At 41.6% G+C, this 5,848-nt stretch overlaps 1 pseudogene across 1 annotated transcript; it reads right to left on the bottom strand.

Moving 5' to 3' along the window:
- Positions 1 to 822: 822 nt before the first annotated feature.
- Positions 823 to 1,695, bottom strand: LOC307112160 (small ribosomal subunit protein uS5-like; annotated as a pseudogene). The gene has a single exon. The product of its transcript is annotated as a small ribosomal subunit protein uS5-like (transcript).
- Positions 1,696 to 5,848: the final 4,153 nt, after the last annotated feature.

Genomic DNA, 5,848 nt, shown 5'->3' with positions numbered 1-5,848 from the left:
GGAGGGCAGTTGGGAATGAGATCAGGCCTGTAGGGGAGGGCAGTTGGAAGTAAGATCAGGCCAGCAGAGGAGGGCAGTTAGGGGCAATCAGGCAGGCATGCAGAGGCAGTTAGGGGCAATCAGGCAGGCACGTGGGCAAGGTAGGGGCGATCAGGCCAGCAGGGGGTAAGGTAGGAGTGATCAGGCCAGCAGGGGGGCAAGGTAGGGGTAATCGGGAAGGCAGGCAGGCAAGTAATTAGGAGCCAGTTGTCCCGGATTGTGAGAGGGATGTCCCAGATTGGAGAGGGTGCAGGCAGGTCTGAGGAACCCCTTCCATGCATGAATTTCAGGCACCGGGCCTCTAGTATTTTATATATTTTAAACAGTAATGCATATTGAATTTTATTCTGCTTTTTGGCTTGACTTTAAATCCTATCAATCATTCCATGTTTTTCATAAACTACACTACCTTTTCAAGTTTTAAAACTTTTTAAACATATTTTCATATTTATATAAGTAAAACTGATTTAGAAACCTTGCAAAGTACAAAAAAATAACATTAAAACTGGAAGAGAGTAATTTCACCTCCCAAAGGCAAACACCAATAACATTTACATTTTTCCCTTCCAGGATGTTTTTCTATATATATTAACAGCTATGATACTGCACCTATAAGTTAGCATGCAGCTCTTTTCACTTAATTTGTTTCATAATTATTTTTCTACGTAATTTAAATTATTCATAAACATTATTTTCAATGTCTCCCTAGTATTCTACCATATGGACATTCTCCCAATTTTTTTTTTAAGCAGGCTTAATTCACTTTATTTTTCTTATATAAAATTATGTGGTGGCCACAGCTGGAGCCTGGGTCCTCTGCACAGAAACTCTTCTGTGGGTCTTTACAAGATGGTCAGTGAATTCCTGATAGGGAGACTTGGTGAACACAGTCTCTTACCAGAGATCCGGGGTGAGATAGCTGTAGGTCTTAGAGATGGCATCAAAGGTGGCCTTGGCGAAGTTGCCCAGGGTGGCAGTGCAGCCCCTGGCCAAGGTGTAGCAGTCGTCAATACCGGCCATCATCAGCAACTTCTTAGGCACGGGGCCAAGACAATGCCGGTACCCCTGGGGGTAGGGATGAGGCGCATCAGTACAGATCCACGGGGGCCAGTCACCTTGCAAGGAACGGTGTGGTGCTTGCCAAGCTTGTTTCCCCAGTAGCCTCGCCGCACAGGGACAATAGAGAGGTTGGCCTGGATAATGGCTCCATGGATGGCAGTGGCTACTTCCTTTGAGCATTTAACACCCAGACCAACATGTCCATTGTAATCCCCAGTGACGACAAATCTGGGTCCTCTGGCCAGCAAGTGTCTGCTTTTGCACAGGCATGATCTTCAAGACTTCATCCTTGAGGGATGCCCCCAAGAAAAAGTCAATGATCTCAGATTCCTTGATGGGCAAGGAGAATAGATAGATTTCCTCTAGGGATTTGATCTTCATGTCCTTGACCAGGCGGCCCAGCTTGGTGACAGGGATCCACTCCTTGTCCTTGGCCTTGCCTCCACAAGCTCCGCAGCCTTGGCCCCTGCCCCAATCCCAGCCGCAACCCCAGCCCCAGATGCCACTGCCAAATCCTCCATGGAAGCCACCGCGACCTCCTATTCCTGGGCCCCCGGGGCCTCCAGGCCCTCCCGCAGCACGGGCATCATCCGCCATTTGATGTTTAACCGGGGGAAAAAAAAGCCATTCTCCCAATGTTGATTGCAATTTTCATTATTAACATATTCTACAATGAACATTTTTGTGCATAAATTTACATACATATTTAAGATTATTTTCTTAGGATAGATTTCTAGAAGGTAAGTATAAGTATAAACCCACAACTTCATTATTACTAAACTAGAGGCCTGATGCATGAAATTCATGCAAGAGTAGGCCTTCCTTCCCCTGGCTGCTGGCACTGGCTTCCCTCTGGCACCTGGGACCCGGGTTTCCCTCACAGCCCCAGCTTCGTCTGGAAGTTCGTCTGGAAGGTCATCTGGAAGGACATTCAGAAGGACATCCAGTCTAATTAGCATATTACACTTTCATTATTATAGATACTAAATTTTGATTCATTCTCAATTGCTTGGAAGAATGACTTTAAATCTCTTTTAATTGCAAAGGTGGTAGATATACATTTGCGGTATGTACATATCTGGAATTGCTTACTCTTGCCTTACATCTGATAATTTGACATACTATCAATAAATAGCCCACAGTTGTTGTTTTTAAATTTCCATATTCTATAGATATTGCTCTATTCGCTTTGTCACTTAATAATGCAGAGACTCTTAGAGCAGCCTGTTTTACTGCCTTATAGATCATGTATTTTTTTCTGTCTGAGTTTTTATTTGGTAATAACTCACAAATATATATCTTTAATTCAGAGTGCTCCTTTGAACAGTAAGGACACATGTGCAATTGTTAACTTTCCCTTTCTACTCTGACATCTCACAAGCATCTCAATTTTATCATGGCTCAAACTTAACCAGAATCAAAAAACAGCAGTCTTGGTCTGCTTCCCGCTACACAGAGATGCACACAAACCTGACATACTTCTCACAATCCAGACACATACTTGACCATCCACCTAAAAGCATAAATAAAAACCTGGATTCTCAGTTTTTTGCTTTTACTATTTCACAACTATTATCTCAATAAGTGTATGAACAGTCCCTTCAAAGCATAACCTATGTGTTTATTTCTATCCATCTCCACTGCTAACACAGAAGGAAAACCCTTGCTTCAAGCATCTTCTTAAGGACTACCTCCTCTGAAAGTCATTTGACCTCTACCATCAGATTTAGGCAGCTTTTATCATATTTTTGTCCTTTTACATCACTTTACTGTAGCAATTATAATATTGCAGTATAATTATTTTGTCACTTTTAAATATATTTTTATTGATTTCAGAGAGGAAGGGAGAGGGAGAGAAATATAGAAATGTCAATGATGAGAGAGAATCATTGATTGGCTGCCCCCTGCATACCCCTACTAGGGATCCAACCCACAACCCAGGCATGTGCCCTTGACTGGAATCAAACCCAGGACCCTTCAGTCCACAGGCCAATGCTCTATCCACTGAGCCAAACTGGCTAATGCTATTTAGTTGTTTCTTGACCCTCCCACTGCAATAGCTATTTGCATAACAAGTACCTGAAATCTCTCTTGGCATATAATCAATTCTTCATGAATACAGGTTAAAAGAATAAATGGATGATTCTCAAAGAAATAATGCAGGTAGAATCCAATTGGGCTGGAGTAGCCCTTGTTTTCTGTCATCTGTTAATATTACATCACCTGCCCCGAGCCATGTGCCTATCTTTTCCAATTTTAGCTGTAAATATAGATTTTCAATTATATTTGTATGTTTAGTGATTATAAAGATTTAAGTTTTTGTTGGAAATAGAAGAATCATCTTTTTAGTTATTTAATATCTACTTCAGACAGACAAATGTACAAAAACATATAGACAATACTTATGAGCCCTTGGACATGAATAAGAACACTTCCGGGAAATTGTTTCTTAAGATGGTTAGAGAATGAGGTGAGATCACATAGTCCATGTATACAACCATATGGTGCATGTTAACAATGATAATGTAGGGCTAGGAAAGTGGACAGATGCTTGTATCAACAAAAGATATTTAGATAAATGGTTATCCTTGTAAAATGGATAACTTGGCCCAGCTGGCATGGCTCAGTGGTTGAACATCAACCTATGAACCAGAAGGTCACCACTTGATTCCTGGTCAGGGTATATGCCTGGGTTGAAGGGTCCATCCCCAGTGTGGGGCATGCAGGAGGCAGCTAATCAATGATTCTCTCTCATCATTGACATTTCTATCTCTCTCTCCCTCTTCCTCTCTGAAATCAATAAAAATATATTATTTTTAAAAATAGGTAATTTGGAGCAAAATTCACTTGGAAATAGACAAATCTATGACTGGTTTGCTAAATTGAAAGGGCACCTCTCTGCTCCAATTGCAGGGCTGCCTCAGGACATGGCTTTGCCTCACTGAAGGCAGCCGGGCCGTGGTGTGCATTTGAAATGCCTGAGTGTTACAGAGCTCTGGCTGAAAGCAAAAGTGATTCCTTCCGAATAAGCAATGCAGTATGTACCAGAGAAACATGCTTTTATTACTTATACTTCCACAGCAATTTACTTGGTTTCCAAAGCAAGAGGGAAGCCTCATGCTTACCAAAAAAGAGATAGGAGAAATAAAGATGGCTCTGCTTTCTGGACGAAGAGTATTGATTGTTTAACAAACCAGTAAGAATGAGTAAGTACTAAATGGAAATCATAACAGCACTATGATGATCTCTATGGACAAAAATCAATAGACAGGGAATGGTTTTATAAGGGATACACAGTGTTATTATTTTAATGTCTCAGGTTATAAAGCTGGGGCATTTGAGTGTGACCTGACACATTAGCTGAGCTGACTGGGAAACCATGGTGGCCAATGTGACCTCAATCATTTCTGACAGTGCCCAAGTCACCCCCTCCGCAGCCCTCTCCCACATGCACGCAGGAATAAGCCCCAGCTGCATTCCCTTTGATTCCTCTATATGTTGCATTTCCGGACCTTTGTTTTCACCTTAGGGCCTGTAAGCCTCGCTGATTTTTCTGCCTGAAACAGCAATAGTTCTTTCTCATCATTCAGGTCTCTGCTCAAAAGCCACTTCCTATGAGACTGGCCAAACCACTGTATGTGAATAAACCTACACTTGATCGCATATCGGGTGTCACTGTTCAACTCATTGCCTTCTCTCCTTTACTTCATGCCTATAGTTGTCTCTGTCTTAGTTTGTTTTCTGTCTCCTACCTTAGTACAACGTAAGCTCAGTTTTCTATCTTCCCCAGACTCTAGAACTGTAGCTAGAATATAATGAATGCAAAATAAACATTTGTTCAATAAATAGATGGATACCTTTTACTAATTAATTTTTCAAGTATACGTCTGTCATCTTTTCCTCCATCAGTTTGCAAATTTCTTTCTTTTTTTTTTAATATATTTTATTGATTTTCCACAGAGAGGAAGGGAGAGGGATAGAGAGCTAGAAACATCGACCAGCTGCCTCCTGCACACCCCCCACTGGGGATGTGCCCGCAACCAATGTACATGCCCTTAACCGGAATCGAACCTGGGACCCCCCAGTCTGCAGACCAACGTTCCATCCACTGAGGCAAACCGGTTTCGGCTGCAAATTTCTTAAGGGCAGGGCTAGGGCGATGTTCCCGCCCCTTCCCTTGCCCCTTCTTCCTACACAGAAAGCTGGAGAATCTAGCTCTTCCCTGTAGATCTTCTCCATGTTCGGTTCCTTGAACACATATTCATTCTTTGCAGAGGGAGAGACTTGCTACTTAGAAGTGTTTCTTGTTTATGTGTTTGTTTGCTTGGCCATATCTCTGTGGGTGTAAGGTAGATGTTTTGTTATGAATTTGTTCCTCTTACCTACCTGCTGTTTCAGGAACCAAGCTACCATATAAAAGTAATCTCCCTCAAAACAGAAAACTGTTCTACATAAGGAAAAGATTCTTTGCTCTTTAACGGGACATAGAAACTAGGAGAAAGGAGAAAAAACAAGTCAGCATTTTAAGGCTTTCAAGCTGCATAATATTCAACTGACTAACTGGTTCTTAGACTTCAGTTACTGCCTCATTAACCACAAAAGAGAAATTATCTTGGGTTCAAAGCAAAAGATAAACCATAGCTTTTATTCCATAAGGAAAAATCTCATTATAGCTGAAAGAGTCTGTGTGAGTCATATTGATACAAAATGTAGAAGAGAATTATTAAATTGTCTCACTAAAGCATTAGTA

The sequence above is a fragment of the Cnephaeus nilssonii genome, assembly GCF_951640355.1.
Source record: "Cnephaeus nilssonii genome assembly, chromosome: 15".
In the NCBI taxonomy this organism is placed as follows: Eukaryota; Metazoa; Chordata; class Mammalia; order Chiroptera; family Vespertilionidae; genus Cnephaeus; species Cnephaeus nilssonii.
This window is presented reverse-complemented; position numbering and strand designations above follow the sequence as displayed.